Source organism: Macrotis lagotis, chromosome 1 (assembly GCF_037893015.1).
Source record: "Macrotis lagotis isolate mMagLag1 chromosome 1, bilby.v1.9.chrom.fasta, whole genome shotgun sequence".
In the NCBI taxonomy this organism is placed as follows: Eukaryota; Metazoa; Chordata; class Mammalia; order Peramelemorphia; family Peramelidae; genus Macrotis; species Macrotis lagotis.
This window is the reverse complement of record NC_133658.1, coordinates 367,456,813-367,483,709: the sequence shown is the minus strand read 5'-3', so window position 1 is coordinate 367,483,709 and position 26,897 is coordinate 367,456,813. Positions and strand designations below refer to the sequence as shown.

Sequence of the window (26,897 nt, the reverse complement as noted above, 5' to 3'; positions counted from 1 at the left end):
TTCCCCTAATCCATCCTGCATTCAACTGCCAGAGGGATCTTCCTGAATGATAATATGGCCTGACCATATCACCACCATCACCACCAGCACTACTCCTGTACTTAATAAACTCCAATAGCTTGAGAATCATCTTCAAGACCAAATATAAAATCCTCTGTTTGACAGTCAAAGTCCTTCATCATTCCTCCCCCCAACACACATACACACACACACACACACACACACACACACACACACACACACACACACACACACAAACACACCTTTTTAATCTGGGGAGGAAGGTGTATGTCTTTATCTCTTTCTCTTTGTATCTCTGTCTGTCTCTTTGTTTCTGTCTCTCTGTCTCTCAGTATCTCTGTCTTTTTCTCTATGTCTCTCTGTGTGTCTGTCTGTCTTTGTGTCTCTGTATGTCTATTTCTCTCTGTCTGAATATCTGTCTATATCTCTGCCTCAGTAACTCTTATTTCTTTTTCTGTCTCTATCTCTTTATCTCTGTCTCTTTTTCTGTCTCTCTCTCTCTCTCACACACACACTGTCTTCTGTCTGTCTCTTTCTGTCTCTTTGTCTTTTTCTCTTTCTGTCTGTATCTCTCTGTCCCTGTGTCTATCTGTCTGTCTGTCTGTGTGTGTGTCTCTGTTTCTCTCCCATTCTCTCCCCGTCTCTCTTTCAATGACACTGTCCCCCTTACTATTGCTCATTCAAGACACTGTCTCCTGACTCCAGTCAATTTCACTGTATCCCAAATGTATAGAATCGTCTTTGTTCTCAGTCTTCCTGACTTTCCTTCAAGTCCTAAGTACCTTCCCACCACTACAAGAAGCCAGTCCAATCCCTTTTCATTCAAGCATTCTTCCCTCTGCTGTTTTATATTGCATATAATTTATTTTGACATAATCATTTGTATCGTTGTGTTTCTCCCTACCCCATCTTATACTGTAAGCACCTGGACAGCAAACATTGTATTTTGGCTTTCTTTGTACCTCCAGAAACAGTGACAAGTGCTTAATAAAAAATTTATTGAATAATACACCATATGCACACATACACATACACACACACAAATAAAACACACACAACATACACAACACACACATTACACAAGCTATGCACACCACACAAACCAAACACACACTACACATATATCATCCATCACATGTATACACATGTATATCACATCCCATACATATTCCATACACATACCACACATACATACCACACACACCATACACAACAGCACAAACATTCACCATAACTGGCATGTTTTACCATTTATATATCTAGTTCATTTTATAGTTGAGGAAACAGGCAGAGTTAAGTGATGTGCTCATGATCATACAACTAGAAAATGTCTGAGGCCAGATTTGAACTGAGGGAGAGGAATTTTGCTGACCCCAGATATACTTAATAAAGGGTTTCTTATTTATAAACAAATGCACATATACATACTATATATGATATTATCACTTATGAAAGAGAGGAAAGAATACTGGTAAAAGAAAGCAATACCATGGAAGATGGAATATGAACTTCAAGTTGAATTTTCATAAGAACTTGCTACCTAGTTTATCATTTATTTATTCATTCAACCAACTACTTCATCAATTAATCAATAAGCATTTTATTAAGCACACTATGTGCCAGAATCTGTGCTCCATATAAATGTAAAACATAAAATCAACTGTTTGGGTTCTAAAGTCTTTAACATCTACCTCCCTTTTACCTTGTCGACATTCTTATATATTTCTCTTCTCCATGATCTCTATCATCCAGTAACATGGGCCTCCTTTATGTTCTTTTCCCATGACACATGTGGACACAAATAAAGGTCAAAATGGTCTCAGCTTTCACAGAGTTCATTAATATTCTAATGGGCAAGACAACAAAAAATAACTATATACATTCAAGATGCATTGAAGTCAAAATGGAGGTATTTATAGAGAAAAAGCACAAACATTAAGGGGGAACAGAGAAAGTCTTGAAAAAGGTTTAATTTTTACCAAAGTCTTGAAGGAATTGAGGGATACTAAGGGGTGAAGGTAAGAAAGGAGATCATTCCAGACATGGAAAATAATCAATAAAAAAAGTATAGAGTTGGGATATGGAGGATCTTGACAAAAGAAAAGATGGAAGCCAATGTCACTGGTTCATAATATGGAGAAGAGAAAAGCTAAAAGAAGTTTAAAAAGGTAAAAAGAGGACTAGGTTAAGAAATATTTTAAAAACCTAACAATTATTTTTATATTTTATCTTAGAAGTAATAGGGACTCACTGGAGTTTATTGATATGGGATAAAATAATCAGATTGGTACTTTAGGAAAATCATTTTGGTAACTGAATAGATGACGGATGGACTCATGATAGTACATTCTCTTAGACTTAAGAAACTCCTGTTTGAATCCTGACTTTTACAAGCAACCTTGAGGTTGGTATTTTATGTCTCTAGGTCAATTTTTTCTGACCTGTAATCTTAAAATGTGACATGAGAATGTTATTATTTGTTATTATTTAAATTGACCATCACTAAAAATAATTTCATAGTTTTGTTTATATCCCTGCATTCATAGAAAATCAGTCCATACACACAAATTAAATTCTGTCTCTAAAATCATGACTAAGTCAAGAATAGGAAGCATTGTTTTTCTTTTCTTTTTTCTGATGTATGCAACTTTCAATATACCTTAGTATCTGATTTGTAGGCTCTTAAAATACAAGTTATTGGTAGTTTACTACATTATATAATTTCAAAGCCATGAAAAATTGAAATGTTTAAAATTGAGTTTAATATTAGTGAAAAGTGTTCCCCTGACAACACTGAAGTCATTTATCTGCTGAACAGCTCTTAGAATAGCCACAAACTTAAAGCACTACTTAAGGTATTCTTTTTCCTTTCTAGAGAACTTTCTGTAGAAATGACTAGGTAACTAAATAGTACAGTGGATAGAAAGTGGGCCTTGGAATCTGAAAGAACTAAGTTTGAATCCTACTTCAGATACTTACTAGCTGTGTGTCCCCAGGAAAATTATGATTTGAAAATCTGTAAAAGGGGGATAATAATAGTTATATATATAATTGTTATGAGACTATTTATTTATCTGTGCTTTGAAATCTTACAGCATTACATACATTAGTTATTATTGTTGGTGTTACTTCTGGTGCTGCTAACAGTTCCAGACACTGTACTAATGGGGGTTCAAATGAAAAACAAAAACAGTCTTTGCCCTCTAAAACTTTACATTCTAATGGGAGAAACAATAACTACTACAGAATAATTGCCCAATTTGTATCAATTTCATTGAGAGAAGGAAAGTAGAGAACTTTAATTTTAGGGAGGGAATTCCTAACTTGGACCTCAAATCTTTCCTTCTTCAATTTATCTTTATTTCTCTTGCTCTTCCCTTTGGGGAAAGCAGAATAAGTCTATCCTTCCTCCATAAGAAAGTCTTTCAGGTCCTTGAAAGAAATTATAGGTTAATCAATTACCTGTACACACACACACACACACACACACACACACACACACACACACACCACTACCACCACCACCACCACTACCACCACCACACCACACACCACACCACAACACAATACACTCTCATCATTCAAGTTTTTTCTTCTCCCTACTTAGTTTCTTCAATGGATAATATATGCTAACACATAAGAAAATCAGTCAGCACCATGGTCAGTAGTCATGGAGCATAAATCTGATTCAGCACTGAGGTGAAAGACAGCAGCAGATGTTTTAGAGATTGACAAAACTGTATAGTAGTGGTATTTCTTTTTTAGGTTTTTGTTGTTGTTGTTTGCAACACAAAGAGGTTAAGCAACTTGCCCAAGGCCACACAGCTAGGTAATTATTAGGTGTCTGAGGGCAAATTTGAACTCAGGTACTCCTGACTCTAGGGTCCATGCTCTATCCACTGCACCACCTAACCACTCCAGTAGTGGTGTTTTTTAAAGAGGAAAGATCAATACTGATGACAATATATTGAACTAGTCAAAATAAATTTGACACTATTAACACAGAGGTTTCTACTCTGGGAGTCGATGAATTTTCAGGTATGCATGCATGCATATATATGCAAATATGTGTGTATATGGGCATATACATGTGCTTTATGCATATATAACAAAGTTATATCTGTTTATATGTATATAGAATTATTTAATATGATTGGTTTCCCATGGTAAAAACAAATAAGATTGAAAGACTGAAAAAATGCCTATCATTACAAAGATCAATTTTAATTCCAAAGGACTCATAAGCAAATATGTAGCCTACCTCTTGATGAAGTGATTATGGACAGAGAGAGGAATTTTATACATATATATGTATGTATGTATACATATATGCATGCATATATATATCCATATATGTGTATAAACACATATATTTACAGGGTCAATATTGAACTTGTTTTGTTTGACTGTCCATATTCATTTAAAATCCTTCAGTTTTCTTTAATTTTCATTTAGGAAACAGTAGCAAAGAGGGAAATGAACTTTTTATTGATTGAAAAACAACTTAAAATGTTAAAGCAATGAGTTTCCTTTGTAATTATGTGCCTTTTGTTTTATGCATTTAAAATATTATTTCAAGAAAGGATTCACAGACTTTGCCAGATTTCCACTAGAGTTCATGACACAAAAGATATTAAGAATTCCTGCTTTACATATTCATGATTGTTCCCATACATAATGAAAATAAGACTTAAATGACTCTCCAGTCTTGGGAATAGCATTGTAGAATTGTCTATTTTCTGAAGAGATATTTTTCTTACATGTATCTCTATATATCTCTATGTCTCTTCCCACTGGATCCTAAATAGGCAGGGGCTTTGGGAGGTAAATGCAGGATAGCAAATAAGGTCATGATTCCTTCCTACTAACTATTGAGAAACTGTGACAATACTTAGTCCCTTCTCTGTTTCAGTAAGTGTTTCAGTAAGGATAGAATCTATGATAAAAAAGCCTAGTAGAAATAAGCCAACTTCATTCCTTCTAAGGGCAACTACCAGGCACATGGACAGAGTACTGGATCTGAAGTCAGGAAGATCTGCATTCAAATGCAGACTCAAACATTTAATAGCTTAAAACCTTGGAAAAGTCACCTAACTTCTATTTGCCTCAGTTTCCTCATCTGTAAAAGAGAAATAATAATACCATCTACCTCCCAGGATTGCCATGAGGACTAAATTAGATAAAAATTGCAAGCATTAAACATTTTGTTTTACACATAATAATAAATGTTATTATCATTAAAATATTTTAAAAAAATAAACTTCCCTTTACCTGAAGACTGTGTTCAAGAACCAAATTCATAGTACTGAATAGTTGCCAATCTCCTCATTGTCTTGGCTACCTTTCTGTGAATACCCTTGTTTCTAGATGCTCTTTATGAAATGTGCCCCTTTCAGACACACTTTACCTTCCTACAACCCAGTTTCCTAACCACTAATGTGTTATATAAATATAGTATTATACATCTACTCTTTTTAAAAAATGGTAGAAACAAAATTTCTCATCTTGATCCTCAATAGATATGCTTATATACAAGAATGACTTTTAATTGGGCTTTCCTAAGGTGTTCATTCAAGCCAGTAACCTAGAGAGATTATTTCCCATTTGATCACCAATTCTCTCCTGAACAAGATTCTACTTTTTCAATACAAGTTCTGAAAGTCTAAGCAGGTATTCCTCATGTGACATTTCTAGCATCCATATATTTAATGATTTTTAATCTTTTTTAATTTGAAAGCTAAGTAAGACAAGATGATGATATGGGACAAGCAATGGACTTAGTGCCACAAAACATGCATTACTAGCTAGGTGACCTTGCACAAGATACTGAATCTTAGCTTGTTCATTTGTGAAATGAAAATAATAATACTTATAATAACTACTTCATAGGATTATTGTGAGTAAAAAGCTTTGCAAACCTTGAAATATACAGGATTATCAAATGGAAGTCATTTCTACAAACCTGCCAAAGTTCTAAAACTGAATAAAAGATGCAATTCTGATTGTACAAGAACTATAATCTAGGACTGCAAGATACCTGGACTCCTAAATACATGTTTCATTAATAAGAGGACTATTGTGACAAATCATGGGTGGGGAATTCAAGTTCATTCAATAAGTTTTTATGAATCATGAAATGTGTGTTCTGTCCTGTGCTGAGTGCTAAACAAGTAGACAAAAAAAATTGAAGCAATCTTTCCATCTCTATAAGATGTTAGCATTGGGAGTGATCTTTAAAATCCTCTAGTTCAATCCCTTTATTTTAAACACATTGAGAATTAATGAGATCACATTTCCTCTAGTTCTTAGTTTCCTCATGTGTAAAACAAATATGGAGGTTTAAATGATTTCTAAGTTCCATTACAACCCTATTATCTATGAAGATGAGAACAAGAGAAGTGGCTAACTGTTATAAAAACACAAAACTAATGAGTTGCAAAATGTGGCAAACACAAAACTTCTGATTCCTAGTCCAGTGCTCTTTTTAATACATCAGTCTGTCTTTTACACAATAATCATATTCTTTCCATGTACTTGGTATACACTCTAACAAGAAGTAAATATTTGATAGCCAGAATGGTTTTGTTAATTGTTTTTGCATCCCTTAACACATAGTTCATAATGAATTCATAAGAAACATTTGTTGAATTGAAATAAGTAACATGTCCTGACCTCTAGGAGTTTACAAAATTCTCAAACACAGAAGATAACTTCAAAATGAAAGCAATGAAACATATTATATGCAAAGTGAATACTAAACAAGAAAAATTAACAAAGTTTGCTTTAGGCTAAAATGATGTTGACCAGAAAAGATGCTTTGGAGTCAACAATTCTTGAACAAAACCTTAGAGAAGATAAATAGATACTTATTTGCAGAGAAGCAACATGAGGAATAGAGTAAACAAGGGTAAAGACAAATAATTTTCATATCCATACCCATAAACACACATATATACATACACATAAACATACATATATATACACATACATACATACACACATACACACACACACACACACACACACACACACACACACACACACACATATATATATATATATACATAATATATGAATCTAAGTTGTGCTTTGGAGTCATAAAATTTCAAAATTGGGCAGTTCTCAATGGCTATGTGTCCCAAAACCTATCTGGGTAGAAAAATGCTTCTATAGTATTATTAACAAGCATTCAGCTAGCCTTTACTTGAAGACCTTTAGTGAGAAGAACCTATTACTACTTAAATATGGGATAATTCTGATTATTAGGAAGTTCCCCCTTGCATTTCTACCAACTTCCATAAAATTATTTTTAGTTCTGCCTTCTAGGACCAACAAAAACAATTCTGTGTATATGCTTTTCCCTACTTAGATAAGGTCAGAAGAGAGTGAGATTGAAATGTCAACCACTCTCCACCCAAAAAAAGAATTATTTGCCAAGATTTATACTTTTATGTGCTCAATTATGTAATATAATTTTCTTTTATGGTCCTCTTCCTCTTTTTCCCAACCTCAGTGTATTCCTCTTCCCTTCCCTTTCCAATCCTATTCTTCCATAGTTCTCATTTCTTTAGTTATTTTTTTCTCATTTCAATTATTTGCAAAAATTAACACTTCTGATTTATTCTTTCTGGTAATTCTAACTTAATTGTCTCTGTGATGGGTTGATGTGGTATTTCTTGTAGATGTTTTCAAGTCATTCTCTTCTCCTTGTTTGGTAGTTTGAGCATCTCTGTCACCATAATAGATTGTTTATTGTGAATTTAGTTTTAGTTTGCTCTCTTTTCCATCATACTCTAATTTCAGACTTGATTTAGCACAAGGTTCAGTACACTTTTGGACTGGTTTTGCTGCTGTTTTCTTGGAATTACTGAATACTGTGCTAACCCCAAGCTCTCAAGGACAGTTCAGTCTAGGGATCTACAAGCTCTCTATGCTCCCAAAGTGGTCTTATCAAGGGGTATCTATTGCCCCACTGGTCTAAGCTCTGCAAGTTCCTGTCCTACATTTCTAACAGAATGAACCCCTTTAAATCAACTGGATAGTTCTGATGGTTCAGTGACAGAACTACTAGTAAGTTTCCCTTTGGTTTCAGCTTCCTTCTTTGGTTATTCCTCTTCAAGCTTCAGACTGAGATAAAAGGTGGGACTGAATCCTGATCTTTACTTGCCTTTTTGCTTCTGAACATTCTTCTTATTCAGTATTCGGGATAGAGTCTATCTTGGCTCTTTACCCTGCATTTCCACTCTTAGGCATAGAAATCTTCTCTATACCTGCATTTGTGACATGAAGCTGGGTGGTGAGGGTCACTTGGCACCTGTTCATGCACCCTACATAAGTTTAGACCTTTCCATGCTGGACATGGAACCTCTTCTTTCCCAGATGCACAACCTCTATCTGAGCCAGAATGCTCCATGAGGTATGCTCCTGGCCAGATCCTATTCCTCTCTCCAGATGACAATTTAGGTTGACAACAATACATTATGAGTTTTTCTTAGATTTACCAGTCAGGATTCCATCAAGTGCATTTTCTAGATCTGTTTAGAAGAGTTGTGTTGTTTGGTTATGGGGGGGGAGCGGGAAGAGAGATCCAGCAGGGGATTAGGCAAAGGAAATTTTCTTCCTGTCACTATTTTCTTAGCTCTGTCCACTAGTGAATTTAGATTTGATATAATGGGAAATTTGATCCAATATTTAATTTTTTCTCAAAGATATAATCTGGGCAGGCATATGTCATTTTTTCAGTAGGTATATATTTATCAGCAAACTAAAATATACTTACAAATTAGAAAAATAAAACTTATAAAAATTAGATATACCATATAAATAGAGAATTTTCTTCACTCTAGAGAATAATGAGTACATAAATTATATTGAAAAACAAACTCATGGGGACACCATAGCAAAGATAATGTCAAAACAAACCATCAAATTCTAACATTAAGAAATTACAGTTTCAGTTTGATTTCTTTGGGGATCAGTGATAATAAGTCATCAAACACATTTTGAAGCTATCAAGTGATCTTTCAAATTAAAGGGTCATTCACAGTCAGCATTCACCCTAAACAAAACTGATTAGTTTAAATTTATGTTCAAGTCATTTTCACTTAGAATACTAGAGTTTAAAGATCTCTTCACTTAGTTTCCTATTATTTGTCTCTAGGGATTTCTCTAGTTCAAATGCATTCAATTATCCTCTCCGTGCATGTCTTCCACATCCACACACACCATCCTAGTCTCTTTCCTGATTCTAGCCCTGAGTCACAAACTTTCCATCAGACATGTCTAACTGGATATTTCAAGAATTTCTCAATCTCAACATATATATATATATATATACACACACTCTAAAATGTACTCCTGAGATTAACAAAATTCTTCCACTCATTCAAAAACTATAATACACAATCTCAGGGTCAACCTTATTTTTTCACTTTCCATTTCTAGTCAATTATCAAACATTTTAGATTTTACCTCCACATCATCTCTTGTCTTTCTTTTCCTTTTCCTTTTTCTTTACTCACACCTAGTTTAAGCTCTCATCACTTCTAAATTGGACCATTTTTAAAAAAAACCTCTTAATTAATCTTCCTGTCTCCAGTTTTTCTTCAACTGCTTAAAGTGGAATTCTTACATAAATAGCTTGATGTCACTGCCTTGTTCAACAAGTCCCAATGGCTCCTAATGCCTCTAAGAATAAATATGAATTCCTTTCTTTGGCATTTAATGCATTTTACCCTCTAACTATAATCAATTATAATGCTTTTTATGAGGTACTTTAGTGAAAGGAGGAATCTAGAGATTGAACACCCACAAAGTATAGGATTTGAAGCCCCCCTCAAATTTAGCTATATGAAATACATCCACCTTACTCTGGGATTGATTTGCTAACTCCAGCCTATTCTCTTAATTACAGGTCTAAGAAACCAGAAACAGAGTACTACCAAAAGGTTACATTTAAACTCTCTTAGGGTCCAAGGGGTAGAAGATAGATTAGTAAGACAGACAGACAGAAAGATAGATAGATAGATGCATATATATATATATATATATGTATGCATATATATGCCTATTTACCACTCTAGTTCTTAATCTCCAATTCAATATATTTTTATCCATACAAGCAAGTATTCATAAAGTAATATATCCTCATTTTCCATGATATTTATATAACCAATCATTCCCAATAATGAAACTTTTAGATCTTAAATATAACCATTTACTTAGCAATGAGTTAAAATGAATATTGTATAAATATTACTATATTAATGCAAAAGCACAAATAATAAATTACACCACAATATACATGTGAATCCAGTTCAAACTAATTCACTCAGTATCTATTATGAAGAATAGGTACATATTTAGAGGAATCTGGCTTGGGAGCACATGAGGGAAGAAAATTAATGGAGCTTAGCATAATTTACAACTTTAGATTATAGACTTCAGTACTATTAGTTTGTTCACATAAACTGTTTCTCTCCTTAGCGATCATTCTAACTACTCTTTGACTGAGTAAATTATTTTTTTCTAGTTGAACACAGCTCTTTTAGCTCTTTCAATTAACTATTTCCCTGAAAGTGAATAACAGTTCTCTTTAAGTTAAATAAGTGCTAAACTCATGAAACCGGTCCATGAAGACCAAACTAATCAGTTTTTCATTCACCTGGATGCTCTACTCTTCAATAATAAGAAGTGCACAGCAACACAATTCAAGTTCTTTCTTTAAGTCAGTTTACCAGGGGTACCACTGTCATTAGTGCTCTTGTCCTTTTCTTACTCAAACCAGAGGTGACAGCAGACAGCAAGAAGCTCTTATCAAAAGCTTTACCTTTGTTCAAATATGACTGTGACCAAAAAGCAACCAGAGCTCTAAGAAGAAAGTTTTTCAGTACCTCCTTCTAACCCTCTTCCCCACATCTCATCTTTATGTTATCTTGTCTCCTCTTCTACTGAATCTTATAAGAATGAGTGCAAATAGCAATTGTTTTTGGTTCTGGTCAGAAATTTTGAGGACCAACAAATTTGTAAAATGCAAGTGTTCATTCCATTGAAAAAAATTAGTTTATTCCCAGTGCCAAATTATGAAACAATTGTGCTCATTTCACATAGCAACAAAGTTAAGCTTAGTCTTATGCAAGTTAGGCTTCAGCAATAGGTGGCTTGAGGAGTAACAGAAAAGCAGTCTGGTTTTCAAAAGGGCAGAGAAATTATAGACCAAATTCACTGTATTATGGAGAAAGCAAAGGAGTTCCAGAAAAGTATCCATTTCTGTTTGATTGGCTTCATTAAAACCTTTGACGTTGTGGATCATAATAAAATTGGCAAGTCCTCAAAGAGATGAGCACATGAGAGCTCCTTATTTGTATCCTGAAAAACCTATATGAAGGCCAAAAAGGAACAGTTAGAAGCAAAAATGAATCAACTGATTCATTGGGTTTAAGATTGAAAAACAGAGTACAACAATATTTCATATAGTCATCTTATTCATTAACTTACATGCAGAGTATATCATATGAAATAAAAAAACTGGGCAAATTTAAAACTGCAATTAAGTCTTCTGGGAGAAATATCAATAATTTCAGTTTTGCATATGATACCACTCTGATGGCAGAAATGAAAAGAAATTGAGAAGTCTCTTAATGATGGAGAAAGACGAGCATATATATAAAACCTAACTTGAAGCTTAACTTTAAAAAATAATATCTTTGTTACTGATCTCATCACTTTCTAGTATATAGAGGAGAAGAAATGGAAGCAGATTTTATATTCTTGCACTCACAGATCATTGCAGAGAGTAATTGCAGCCATGAAATTAAAAGATGCTAGTTCCTTGGAAAGAAAGTTATGGCAAATCTGGACAAACTAATAAAATGCAAAGATATATCACCTCATCAGCAAAGGTCCACATAGTCAAAGTTAGGGCTTTCCAATAACAATATAATGAGAGTTGAAGTATAAAGAAAGCTTACACTTCAGTATCAATATTTTTGAATTGGGGTTCTGTAGAAAACTTCTGAGAATCCCCTGGATATCTATGGAGGTCAAATCAGTTAACACTTAAAGAAATTAAGACTATTTCCTGAAAAGTCAAATACTGAAGCTGAAGTTAAAATACTCTGATAAGATTTGATTCATTGGAAAAGACCCTGATGTTAGAAAAAGGGAAAATGATCAATGATGGAGAGGTTGTGGGACAACTTAGACAATGATACATTGCTGGTGGAGTTGTGAATGGATTCAACCATTCTGGAGAGCAATAAAATATTCCATACCCTTTGACCCAGCAATTACAGTTCTAGAATAAATCACAAAAAATGGGAGAAGTCCTACATGTTCCAAAATATTCATAATCGTGTTTTTTTGTAGTGGCAATAAATTGAAAATTAAGGGGATTCCCATCAACTGGGGAATGGTTAAACAAGTTATGGTACATGAATACTATGGAATAGTGTTGTTCTATGAGGAACTATAAATGGTCAGATTCTAGAGAAGCATGGAATGATTTACAGGACTTGATGCTAAACAAAGGGAGCAGAACCAAGAGAACAATGTACACATTAACAGCATTGTGAGATAATCAACCTTGATGGAAGCAGCTCCTCTCAGCAGTTCAGAGAGCAAGGACAACTGCATTAGTTCAGCTTTGGAACTATCCAGAGGGAAAAAAGCAAAACAAAACAAAATACAATCCTTTAGAATCTGAGCACTTTGTAAAAATCATCTCTTATGTATCTTTTTACCTTAATCCTAATTCCCCATGCCAAAAATGATTAATCTGTAAACATGTTTTATCAAAAATATGTATGTACAATGCTTACCTGACTGATTGTCACTGAGGGGAGGGGGGGTTGGGAAGGGAGGGTGGAAGGAAATTTTATAACTTAAAAATACACATGTGCATATGAATGAAAAAAATAAATACATTTTAAATTTTTTTTTAAAAAAAGAAAGGGAAAAGGGAGAAGAGGATGGCAAAGAATGAGAAGGATAAATATAATCATGGAAATTTGGACTATGAACTTAGATTTCAAGAGATAGTAGAAGGGGCAGTTAGGTGGCACAGTAGAGAGAACACCAACCTTGGAGTCAGGAGGACCTGAGTTCAAATCTGACCACTTGATATTTACTAGCTGTGTGTCCTTGGACAAGATACTAACCCCATTGCCTCACAAAAACAAAAGCGAGGTGGGAGGGGGGAGGTATTGGAAGATAGAAGAGACTGTCATTATGAGAAATAATTCATGGAGTCCTACTCTATTCCAAAAAAGTATTAATTAGTTTGATCTTCTACATAAATCATATCTTGATAGTTTCTAATAGTCTCAAATTTTAATGTAAAATGTCATGTTTATAAACATATGAGGCTCTTTTATGCAACCACAAGAATGATAAAGTTATCTCCATTCTCTTTCCCTCTGATTCTGCATCCAAACTCAGCATATGTAGATACTTTGATGCTTTGTAAAGTCCCCCAATTTATTTTTGCATCTCTGCATTTGCCTTTCTTGTCAACAAGAGTAAGTAAACATCTTATGACCCTTAGTCAGTGAAGATGCCCCATGCTTCACCCGACGTGGCACTCTTGCTGAAATATCATTTTTGACCCTCAAGAGCAAGGTTTATAAACCAGTAAGATTCTGTATTTAGCCATGCCTCTTTTGAATATTCAGAAACCCTACAAAAACAAGATGCTGAAAGATCTAAGATCCACTTCATTAGAGAGGACCATGGACTCTTTAATAAACTCCCAATGGCTTAGAGCTCTGCCTCAGATTCTTATATTGTAAGTTGGACAATTTTAATCCTCACATGGTTAAGAATAATTGGATATGACTGAAAGATTGAAAAAATAACAAAACTCATAACTCTGATATTTTTGTGATGGTAATATTTGGTCTTAATTCTTATCTAGTCCTCAGTCATTGAAAAGGGATTTCTTAAATGAACTAAAGCCTGGAAAAGACTTAAATTTAGAATAGATAAAGTCACCTAGTATATACTGGACCATCACTAATCATCTAGACATATGTCTCACCAACAGATTTTGATGAAGTTAGCAGATAGAATTGAACTAATAACTTTGGCAGTTATGTCTCACTTAAATCCAATTCTGCAAGTCAAGGTCACCCTTATGATGTTATTGATACTTTTTGAGAAGGAAGGATGAAAAACAACAGCATGGTCCTCTTGCCCTTTCTAACATGTTCAGTAGCTGAAATTAGTTTCCTAATTCACTTTTTTTAACTTAAAAAGCCTTAATTTACTCAATTTCTCCTATCAAATTAACAGACTTTTTAAAATCATGCCTAAAACTATAAATATTTATGTAATTTCTCATTTTGTCTAGTTTGACTCCCTTTAATCATGAAAGTGGTATCTCTTCTACATTGCAACTTTTCCCATCATGGTTTCATTATGTCATAGTTTAGCAAAAGATATTGTGTGAGAATTTAGAGAAGCTGCAGGTGACACCTAAAGGCCAGAAGTTGATATAGGAAAAGTTTAGAAACTAGAAAAGCATCATATACAAAAATGTTGTATAATATCATCATATTTTATCTTGTAATGCTATAATAAGTCAGACTTCTTTTCTGGTATCAAGGGAAGACCAAAATAATTTATTCACATTTTGCTAATTGTAGGAGTACTATACCCTTAACACCTGCATTTACAACTTAGCTTATATTTGTTGTACTCTGTAGCTTTCTGAAGATTCCAATATGGTGGCAGTGTGTTTGTGGATTGTTGGTTTTTTTTGGTGCTGATGTAACAAGTTTCTTTTCAATCATTTTTCTCTAGTTTTTAATAAAATATTTATGTGGTTTTTTAATAACATTAAAATATTTCTAATAAATCTAGGCACAATTCTACATTGTCAACCATAAATTCCAACTCCTCACTTCTATCAAAATCTAGGGGTGGAGCCAAGATTATGGAATAAAGGTAGGCATTCTCACAAACTCTCCCACAGATGACTCCAAATACCTTTAAATAATAACTCTAACCAAATTGTAGAGTGTGGCAGAACCCACAAAAAGGGTGAAGGAAACAATTTTTCAGCACAAAAGGAAGATTTGTTGGAAAGGTCTGTTGCACAAGAGTTAAAAAGGACCCACAGCACTAACTGGGTCACACCAGAGTGAACCAGCTCCAATTATCCAGGAACAGCCCACATATGCCTGGGTCCATGAGAATTCCTGGGTCCATGGCCACAATAGCAATTTCCAGACCTCTCAGTCCAAGGATTGCTAAGAACAATTGAGAAGCTCAGCTGGAAAATTTCCACATCAGAGTGAGATGGCACTCCAGTCCAGGACAGGCCTTAGCAAAGACTGGGCCAAGGGGACAAGGAGAGTCCTGGGGAGTCATTCAGTAGCTCTTCCAGAGGGCTCAGTCCACAGACAGTAAGGGGGTCAGGGGAAACTTCAAAGGTATCTTTGCTATCTCTGAGACAGGATTCTTTTGCTTTTCCCACACTCAGATCCAGGTCACAGTCTGAGGTACAGTCTCAGTAAATAGAGCTTTAATGCCATAGGACAGTAGGAATCCTCACAGCTCCAGGGCAGAGGGGAGTGCTTCTGGTCATCCACAGACCAGAGCATAGGCCAAGAGAGCAGTCATAAGATCTTGGAGGAATTGAGGTCCCTGAAGGGTATCCCTGAAAAAAGCTGCAAAAACTCTCTTAGAACAGCTTGTCCTTCACCCTGAAAGCAGAGCCTCACATTAACAAAGAGTTAAAATCAAACTCATAAACTGGGGAAATGAGCAGACAACAGAAGAAAAAATCCAACCATTGACAAATACTTTGGTCCTATGAAAGATAAAAATACACATTCAAAAAACAAAAAGGTTAAAGCTCCTGTTTCCAAAACCTACAAAAAAATGATGAATTTGTCTTGGGCTATGGAAGAACTCAAAAAAAAGATTTTGAAAATAAAGGAAAGGAGGTAGAAGAAAAATTAGTAAGAGAAATAAAAGTGATATGAGAAAATCATGAAAACAAAATCAGGGGGCAACTAGATGGTGCAGTGGATAAAGCACTGGAGTCAGGAGGACCTGAGTTCAAATTTGGTCTCAGACACATAATAATTACCTAGCTGTATGATTTTGGGCAAGGCTCTTAACTCCACTGTCTTACCAAAAAAAATCAGCAGCTTGGTGAAGGAATTACAAAAAATAGTGAAGAAAATAGCATCTTAAAAACCAGTATGAGTTAAATGTAAAAAACAGTCTAAAAGGTCAATGAAAAGAATGCTGTAAAAAGCAGAATTAGGCAGATGGATAAGGAAAAAATTCTTTAAAATGTAGAATAGAGCTAGGGGAAGCTGATGTGAGAAATCAAGAAACAATAAAACTAAATCAAAAGATGAAAAACTAGACAAAAATGTGAAATATCTCATTTGAAAAACAATTTACTTGGAAAAGATCCAGTAGAAATACTTTAAAAATTATTGGACAAACTGAAAGTCATGACCAAAAAAAGACTCTAGACTTCATTTCAAGAAATTCTCCAGGAAAAATTCCCCGATATCCTTGAAACAGAGAGTAAAATAGAAATTGAAAGAATCTGCTGATCACCTCCTGAAAGAGATCCCAAGGTGACAACTGCCAGGAATAATACAACCAAATTTAAGAACTTTCAAGTGAAAGAGAAAATATTACAAGCAGTCAGAAAGAAACAATTCAAATATCATGGAGCAACAGTCAAGATAACATAAGATTTAGTAACTTCCTCATTAAGAACTCTCAGGACTTTGAATATGATAATCTAGAAGACAAAAGAGCTTGGATTACAACAAATAATCAACTATCCAGTGAAGCTAAATGATCTCTTTTGGGGAAAAGATGTACATTCAATGAAATAGGAAACTAATCTTTCCTGATGAAATGACCAGAACTGAAGAAAGTTTGTTCTTCAAATACAGGACTCAGGTGAAATATAGAGAGGGTGGTCAGTAAGGGCAAATTATAAGAGGTTTAATGATATTGAACTCTTCTTATTCCTACATGGGAAGATGATTCTGAAAACTCACGTGAACCTTCTCAATTTTTAGGGCAGTTAGGAGCATATATAGACAAGGTGCAGGAGAGAGCTGAATGTGAAGGTATAATATATTAAAATGATGGAGTTAATGAGCAAGAAAAGAATGTACTTGGAGAAAGGGGAAAGAGAGGTAGAATGGGGTAAGTTATTTCATATAAAAGAGGCAAGGAAAAGCTTTTGCAATGGAGTAGAACAAGGGAAAGTGAGGGGGGAGTGAGTGAACCTTTACTCTCATCAGAAGTGACTCAGAAAGGAAATGACATACACATTCAATTGGGTATAAAAAACTGTCTTACCCTAGAGGAAAATAGGAGAAGAAAAATATGGGAGAAAGGGGACAGGGGGCGGGAAGAGTAGGTATAGATGTAGAAGAGAGGGAAGATCATGGGAGAGGGTAGTAAGATACAATACACTTTTGAGAAGGGACATGGTGAGAGGAGAGATAGAATAGAGTAAATGGGGGTGGGGGGAATAGGATAGAGGAAAATACAGCTAACAAAAGCAACTGTGAGGGAAAATATTGAAGTAATTTCTCTGTTGGGCATGATAAAAAATGCTATCCATCTCAAAGAAAGAGCTGATACTGTCTGAATATAAACTGAAACACACTTTTTCCCCCTCACTTTATTTTTCTTGAGGTTTCTCTCCCTTTGTGGGGGTGGGAGAATTATATTTACTTTTACAGCCTGACAGTTGTAGCAATGTTTCATGGCTACAGGTTTTTATTCTAAATCAAGGGGGAGTGGGGCTGGAGGGAGTGAGAAATTTTGAAACTCAAGATTTTGGAAATAAATATTGAAACTTGCTTTTGTTTGTAGCTGGGGTAAAAAAATTAAAAAATAAAAAGCTACTAAATCCCATCTGAAAGCTATTTCTTGAAATAAAAATTATTTTCTACTCATTTAAGCTTCTAAATATTCATCCAGAACAGTGGAACTATCTTATGACCATTGATAATAAATAAAAATCTCTCTCCTTTAACATATCAAAAAAAAAAATAAACTTCATGTCCTTTTTTTTTCTTTTTTGCAAGACAATGGGGAAAAGTAACTTGCCTAAGATCACACAACTAGGTAAATATTATGTCTCTGAGAACAGATTTGAACTCAGGTCCTCCTGACTCCAGGACTGGTCATAGTACCCTAAAGGACCAGAACTTTTTCTGGCAGGATCGCAGGAGACCTAGTAACAGCTGCAATTCTAAGAGAACTTTTGGTTGCAGGGGAATAGGGATGCTTCCTGAGTAAAAACATACAAAAAAGTAATGATCACACTTCGTCAAGGATAACATACTTTGTAGCACCAAAAAATTGCAGATCCCAGAATGAGCTCTGAAAACAGCAGCATAAACAATCCTGAAGCTTATTTAACATAAATTTCAAAGTTAAAAACCAGAGATTGGAAAAAAGGCAAACAACCAAAATAAGCTGGCCCAAAAAAACTACTATGCAGAAAAGACCAAAACACATTTTGAAGAAGATGTGAAACGTGAAAACAGCTACAGGAAAAGTTTCAAAGAAAAATTATAATTGCTCCCAAGACTGGCAAGAATCCCTAAAAGAGTTAAAGAAAAAGATAAGAATAGTAGAGGAAAAATTGGGGAAAGAAATGAAAATGATAAAAGAAAATTGTTACAATAGAGGCCCCAAAAACTGAGAAATATAATGCCTTAAATACAAAATTGGTCTAATAATAAAAAGGAAAAAAAATTCACTGAAGGAAATAATTTCTTTAAAATCAGAATTGACTAAATAGAGAGATACAAAATCTCAATGAAGAAAATAATTCCTTAAAAATTAAATTTGCTATACAGAGAACTGAGTCATATTTAAAAAAAAATTCCCCAATTGACAAATGATCAAAGGATATGCAAAGTCAATTTACAGATGAGGAGATCAAAGCAATCCATACTCATATAAAAAATTGCTCTGAATCATTACTTATATGAGAAATGCAAATTAAAGCTTCTCTGAGGTACCATCTCACACCTCTCAGACTGGCCAATATGATCAGGAAGGATAATGATCATTGTTGGAAGGGTTTTGGGAAATATGGGACAGTATTACATTGTTGGTGGAGCTGTGAACTCATCCAATCTTTCTAGAGAGTGTAAGGGGATAATAGACAGAGTATGTGGCCATGAGGAGTTCATCCTGAGAGTCATTGAGACCTGGGACAACAGGAATGTCCATACCAGAGTGCTCTGAACTCAGGAAGGAGCTCTGGCCCTTCTCTCTCTTTGTTCTCCTGCCTTTCATCCTTATCTTGTTGAATATTCTCAGGAAGGACCTTTTGTCCTTATCCCTCTGCCTTTCATCCTCATCTTGTTCAAGTGTCCCAGGAAGGAGTTCTGGTCCTTATCTCTCTACCTTTCATCTTTATCTTGTTGAAGATTCCACATTTTTCCAGGATACAGACCTTTTGTGGCATACCCCTCATACTTCCACAGGCCTGGAGATGAGGGATGCTGATACAAGGGGACTAGGCTTATATATATATATATATATATATATATATATATATATATATATATATATATATATACCCTTATTTCAACTATGTGAGTCAGAGATGTAGCATATACTTGCAATAAACTCCTTGCTTATCTCTCACTGGCTGACTTTCATTATTGAACATGTGGGACATGTCCAGCGGAGCTCCCCGAAGAGGTGTGTGAATTAAACTGAGACCCGGCTGCCCAGGGTGGACCTCAACAGAATTGGCGTCCGAACAGGGACTAAAGGTAAGGGCAGGAAAGAGAACCGGGACCTTGTCAGTAGGACAAGATGATAGTGAAAGTACCTTCACTACTTGAGTAGGCAGGGAAGATGGGGAATAGGTTCCCATGGTTAAGCCAGAGGAAAGTGAAATTTGGGCCAGACAGTTATACAAAGTTATCAAGAAACAAGGGATTACTATACAACTAAAAGATTTATGGACATCCATTGAAAAAAAAATACAGACTATATCACCATGGTCCCAGAATATAGAAATAACAAAAGATAAATGGCAGGTAACAGGAGAACAGATGACTAGCTATGAACAAGAATGCCCTGATTATCTTAAAGAACTAGATTTCTTGATAATTAGTATAGTGAAAAATGCTTTTGAAGGAATGGAGCGATATTTCTCTATAGAAAGCCAAACAGACAGTAAAACTATATAAAAAAAAGAAAAGAAAAGAAAAGAAAGAAAAGAAATAAAGTTGTACAAGAGGATGAAATTTGGCCCCCTCCTCCCCTACCAGCTCCTTCTTACTAGTTTAAGAGAGAATCTCCCCTCACGGCATTCCTGAGACATCAGGAATTTGCCATTGGTCTGTGTTTGTGGATGTGTGTTGAGATTGTCAGGTTTGGAAAATTCTATTGTGTTTGTGTAAACTGTGCTTGTGCCTTGTCTGTCTTTATGTGTTTAGATTGTCTGTTTACTTGTGTGTTCGAGTTCTTCTATTGATTTGCTAGATGGGGAGAAAAGTTCCCCTGAAATTGTCCTTGGGTTGCCTCATTTAAATTGCTGCTCTTTATTATTTTGGCATCTAATGCCCTCACTGGCTCTCCTCTTGAGCCTGCTTTCTGTGAGTAATCTGATCCCCCTCCTCTTCCAGGATTTTTTGTTTTTATTGTTAAAAAGGAATGGATTTTGGTGTTAAATTGACTGAGGCCAAACTACTCACTCTGTTATTTTACTATTATGAGGACCCCCCCCCATTCCTTTTTATGTTCCCTTCTCTTTCCCATTCTCCTTGATTCTGTGCTGCCGGAGTGTTTCCCCCTCCCTCCCACTTTCAGGAGGGAGAGCTACTTCAGGAAGAATTAGTAAAAGTAAGTGTTAAAAAGGACATTGAAGTTAAAGAAACAGCAAATATTGCCAAATATGTTAAACAAAGAAATCATAGAAAGAAATGCTATTTTAATTTGAAAATAGGGAAAATAAATTTCAGAAAGACAAGAGAGTCAGGTTAATCCTAAAGTGTATAATGTGGTTACCAAAATGCCCATATAGGGGAAACTAAATAATTAATTTTTTTTCCAGAATGATATGGCATCATTAGAGCTTCAGGAGTTTATCAATATAGATTCAGATATTGTTAGTTATTACAGAAAATTAAGGGACATGTAAGGGTTGAAGAATAGAAGACCACCACCCCCAGAAAGAATCTAGGATGGTCTCTCTCTATAAAAGTTATTTAGTTTACTCTATTTGAAGAAGGGGGGCAGGGAATATTCTAATTAGGCTAAGGGATTTTTGAATGACTGCCTTCTCCAGGATTTTAGCAGTTGTAATCAAGAAATGTTAAATATTAAAACCTTGGAAGGAAAAATGCATTGTGAAAAGTGGAATCATATCTGTAGTTATATAGCTGTATAAGCTATGTGACTCTAGTTCAGAATAGTATGAATTAAAGTCAAGAAGAGCTAATGAAAAGGAATGGTGGGAAAATGTGAGTGGTATACTTTGAGTAAGAGATTCTGAAAGTACTGGAAAGAAAATCCAGACTTAGAGACAATTGGGGTTTCTTTTGAAACATTTGTTAAGTATGGAAAGGTTTGAGCAGGGTTGACTTTGTATACAAAAAATGGATTTTGGGAACTTTGGAAAATGGTGTACAAATCATTATAAGAAAAGAAAAAAGTATAGAACTGTAAGTCTATAGGGACATATGTGTTTATATGAGGTTGGGCTGATTTAAAATTGCATTAAATTGGTAATTTTTGCAATGTTTGGCAATGAATTGATTAGAAAAATAATAAACCCCATAAAGTAAAACATTTGATATGAAAGCAATTGTAAGGTAAATGTTAATTATGTTATTATTGATCCTATAGTATGCTTATCTAAAGATACATGAAAATTGAATTAAGGGGATTGTAAAGAATATGTTTGAGTTTGGATTCTGATGTTTTATGGCTCCTCCAGAGTTATGGGAGTCAGGACAGACTTGTGAGTTAGCTTTAGAATGACTAAGAGGAAGTTAATATTTTACACTGATTGGAATGTGGATCATGTATCTGGGAAGAATCTGGAATGAGTGAGTAATGATAAACAATAAAGGTAAAGAATTAGTACATATCACTTTGCTATCTCAAATTGTGGGGAATCTCTCATTCCCAGAATATAGAATGTTTTAATATTAAGAATTTATTTTAATAATAAGAATTTAATATTAAGAAATGTTGGTCAATAAGGATAGAAAGTTTTTATAAATGAAAGCATTGAGAAGTTAGTATTGCACTGATAAAGATAAGAATTTGCAAAGTTTTTAGGCTTTTGAAAAGAAGATGATTTAAAACTAATTTGAATATGACTTTTGGAATTTAAGAGAAGTATGAAGAAAATCTTATAGTTATAAGAAGGGATTTTTTAGCAACAATTGGTCTTAAGAAATCTTTGTAATTTAAAAGTTTTAGGGAATAAAGCATGTCACTGGAATTCCTTACAATCCTACATGTCAGGCCATAGTGAACATGCTAACAGAAATATTAAGGTGATCCTCACTAAACAAGAAAGGGGAAGAGGACATCTATCACAAGGAATTCTAGACAAAGCAATATATACGTATAATTTTTTACAAATTTCTAAATTGGACAACTTGTCTCCAGCCATGAGACATTTTATACAAATTAAGAAACAGTTGGAAAGAAAATACTTTAAAAATAATTCTGAAAGTAAAATCTATGGTATTGGTAAAGGAGTTCAATGGCTCATGGTATGGACCTTACAGAATGTTAATATGGGGTCCAGGTTTTCTTTGTGTTTCCACAGATCATGGAGACAAATGGGTTTCTGCAAAAAGAATAAGAAATGTGGAAACTGAGGAAGAATCGACAAAAGAGAAGGCAAGGCAAAAGAGGAAGAAAGAATCATGCTCATAAAAGACAAAGATACTCATAAGAACATTTATGATGATGCACTTGTTAACTGTAGGAAAGGCTAATATGACTGATCATTGATGGGCTCTCATTCCGTCTCCACTGTGGTTGAAAACACTATCCTGGACAGATACTATGCTAGAATTTATTTTACATGGAAATCTTTCTTGAATGTACGATGAAGGGAGTGTTGAAGAAATAACAAGTAATGAATCCATACAGAACTTTAACAAAACAATGACTTTCATGGGATTGATTATAGGATTTCCTGTGTACTTGCAGAAACAAATGGGAGGAATCTGGTTGAGTACTGAATGGAATTACACTAAAAGTATTGTACCTGCTGATAGATGGTGTACTCAGATTGTGGATGGAAGGATATATTTGTGGGATATTGCTGTAAAAACAAATAAGAATTCTATACAAATTGACACCAGGAAATATCACTTATATACATGGAGATTAAATGGTACTGAGATACCCTTGAATGAAACTAAGCAATATCAAGGAAACAGGTTAAGTTCTTGTAATTCTATTCACTTATGTATCATTATCCTGGTTTCATGCCCTTTAAATATTGCCATACTCATCAGTGCATCAAAGTACCTTTAGACTTTATGAATTATACAGAATATTTAATATCTTGTCATAATACCACAAGAGATATGCAAGATAGAGGAGCAGTAAATGATCCTCAACTGCAATATATATATATATATATATATATATATATATATATATATATATATATATATATATATATTTGTATCTGGAATAGAGGTTAAGGGGATGGAAACATTTGTTGCATTGGGTGGGGGACATACTGTGCAAGGAATGCCTGAATTGGTTAATATTGATATAAGGAATAATATAACTAGTAATATCGCTATTAGTGTCAGGGTATGCTTGGGTAAGGAATATGCATTTTTAGTAGAAGGAAGATCTAATATTATATTAACTAAATATTCTGATGGGGTGTTCAATTTGACCTGTATGAATTGTTTAGTAAAAACCTGCATAGGCCCTAAATTTGCTGTAGGTAGAAAAGTTTTCAAAGTAACATGACCACATTATGCATTTACTATTGTAAAAAAAATTGTTATAGAACACATAGTGATCATATTTTTGAGACAATTAATGAGAAAATATTATCCTTTCAACAGAGAAACAGAAGATATATTTTTTGTGTTATTTTGGGCATTACATTACTGGTAGAAGCCATTGTGGCTTCTACAGCCCTTGCTATGTCAATATCTAATACTCAGAATTGAATAGTTGAAGCACAGGGATTACAAGAATTAATGCAGAATGTTTCGGTGAGATTTAAACACCAGCTTCAGGTAGATGAGCAATTTTATAAAGCATGATATCAATTGCATAAAGCCACTATGTTTTTAGGAGAAGAAGTACAATATTTGGAATTACAACAAAGGTTACAATGTGATTATAGATATAATCAATATTGTTTGACCAAAGAGCAATATAATGAATCTCAAGTAGAATGGAATGTTATTAGAGCCCAGTTGCATGAATTGAGTATGGAAAATGTTACATTAGAATTGTCATAATTAGCCCAAATAGCTGATTATATTGACCAGGCAGCAGATTCTGATCAGTTCTTTCATGCTCAATCTGGTGGTCTGTTGCATATATTTTTACCTTATATATTGTTTGGTATTGGACTTTTATTATTTTGCTTGTGTGTGCCCCTTGTGATGCAAGTCCTCATCTCATGAATAAGAAAGGTTCTGATTGATGTTTTTGTTGATCCTACAAGACAACCCTTTTCTGGGAATCTATAGGGCGCTTTGCACTTAAACAAGAAAGGGGAATTGTAAGGGGATAATAGACAGAGTATGTGGCCATGAGGAGTTCATCCTGAGAGTCACTGAGACCTGGAACAACAGGAATGTCCATACCAGAGTGCTCTGAACTCAGGAAGGAGCTCTGGCCCTTCTCTCTCTTTGTTCTCCTGCCTTTCATCCTTATCTTGTTGAATATTCTCAGGAAGGACCTTTTGTCCTTATCCCTCTGCCTTTCATCCTCATCTTGTTCAAGTGTCCCAGGAAGGAGTTCTGGTCCTTATCTCTCTACCTTTCATCTTTATCTTGTTGAAGATTCCACATTTTTCCAGGATACAGACCTTTTGTGGCATACCCATTATACTTCCACAGGCCTGGAGATGAGGGATGCTGATAAAAGGGGACTAGGCTTATATATTTACCCTTATTTCAACTATGTGAGTCAGAGATGTAGCATATACCTGCAATAAACTCCTTGCTTATCTCTCATTGGCTGACTTTCATTATTGAACATGCGGGACATGTCCGGCGGAGCTCCCCGAAGAGTTGTGTGAATTAAACTGAGACCCGGCTGCCCAGGGTGGACTGCAACAAGAGAGAAATTTGGAATTATGCCCAAAGAGCAACAACTTTGATCCAGCAATACCATTACTGGGCCTACACCCTGAAGATATGGTGAAAAAGGGTAAAAACATCACTTGTACAAAAATATTCATAGCATCCCTGTTTGTGGTGGCAAAGAATTGGAAATCAAGTAAATGTCCTTCAATTGGGGAATTATTTAGCCAACTGTGGTATATGTATGTCATGGAACATTATTGTTCTTTAGAAACCAGGAGGGATGGGAATTCAGGGAAGTCTGGAAGAATTCGCATAAACTGATGCTGAGTGAGATGAGAAGAACCAGAAAAACACTGTACACCCTAACAGCAACATAGGGGTGATGATCAACCCTGAAGGACTTGCTCATTCCATCAGTACAGCAATCAGGGACAATTTTGGGCTGTCTGCAATGGAGAATACCATCTGTATCCAGAGAAACAACTGTGGAGTTTGAACAAAGACCAAGGACTATTACCTTAAATTTAGAAAAAAAAACTGATATCTTATTGTCTGATCTTGCTATCTCTTATACTTTATATTTCTTCCTTGGGGATTTGATTTCTCTCTCATCACACTCAATTTGGATCAATGTATACCATGGGAATAATGTAAGTACTGACATATTGCCTTCTATGGGGGTGGGGGGATGGAAGTAGGATTGGGGGAAGAATTGTGAAACTCAAAATAAATAAAATATTTAGTAAAAAAAATAAAATCTGCAAAGTAGGATAGAGCACAAGTCCTGGAGTCAGAAGGACCTAAGTACAAATATGACCTCAGACACTTAATAATTATCTAACTGTGCCCTTGGGCAAGTCACTCCTACCCCATTGCTTTGCAAAAACCAAAAAAAAAAGAAAAGAAATAAAAAATGTAAAAAGAAAAATAGAAAAAAATGTGAGATATTCCAATGGAAAAGAACTGATCTGAGAAATAGATTGAGGAGAGATCATATTGAGAGTTACTGGATTACTTGAAAGTCATGATTGAAAAAAAAAAAAAGAGCATAGACATCAAATTTCAAGAAGGTTTTTTTTTAGGGTTTTTTTTGCTAGGCTATGGGGTTAAGTGGCTTGCCCCAGGTCACACAGCCAGGTAATTATGAGGCTGGATTTGAACTCAGGTACTCCTGACTCCAGGGCCAGTGCTTTATCTACTACACCACCTAGGAACCCTCAAGAAGGTTTTAAGAAAAACTTTTTGTTATATTATATCCAGAAAAAAAATTGCAAGCATCTACCAATCAATCTCATTAAAAGAGATGACAATATTAAAACTCCTAGGAATTATATAAACAAATTTCAGAGTTCTCAAATCAGGAGAAAATACTGCAAGCAGCCAGAAATAAACAGTTTAAATATCATTGAGCCACAGTTAGGATCATACAAGATTTAGCAGTCTCATGTTAAAGAAACAGAGAGCAAGGATTATGACATTCCAGAAAGCAAAGAAACTAGGATTCCAACCAAGACTAACTTACTTAGCATAATCTGTCTTTTTATTTTTACTATGCTAATTTCTTTAACCCTCCTAATTATCTAGTATAAACAATCAAAT

General features: G+C 34.8%; 1 long non-coding RNA gene across 1 annotated transcript; it reads right to left on the bottom strand.

Moving 5' to 3' along the window:
• Nucleotides 1-10,568: 10,568 nt before the first annotated feature.
• LOC141506001 (uncharacterized) lies at nt 10,569-25,370 on the bottom strand. Its single transcript, XR_012473748.1, has 3 exons — nt 25,199-25,370; nt 12,604-12,670; nt 10,569-11,397 (listed from the first exon to the last, which is right to left on the bottom strand). It is a non-coding gene; the product is annotated as an uncharacterized LOC141506001 (long non-coding RNA).
• Between the last annotated feature and the right edge of the window lie 1,527 nt (nt 25,371-26,897).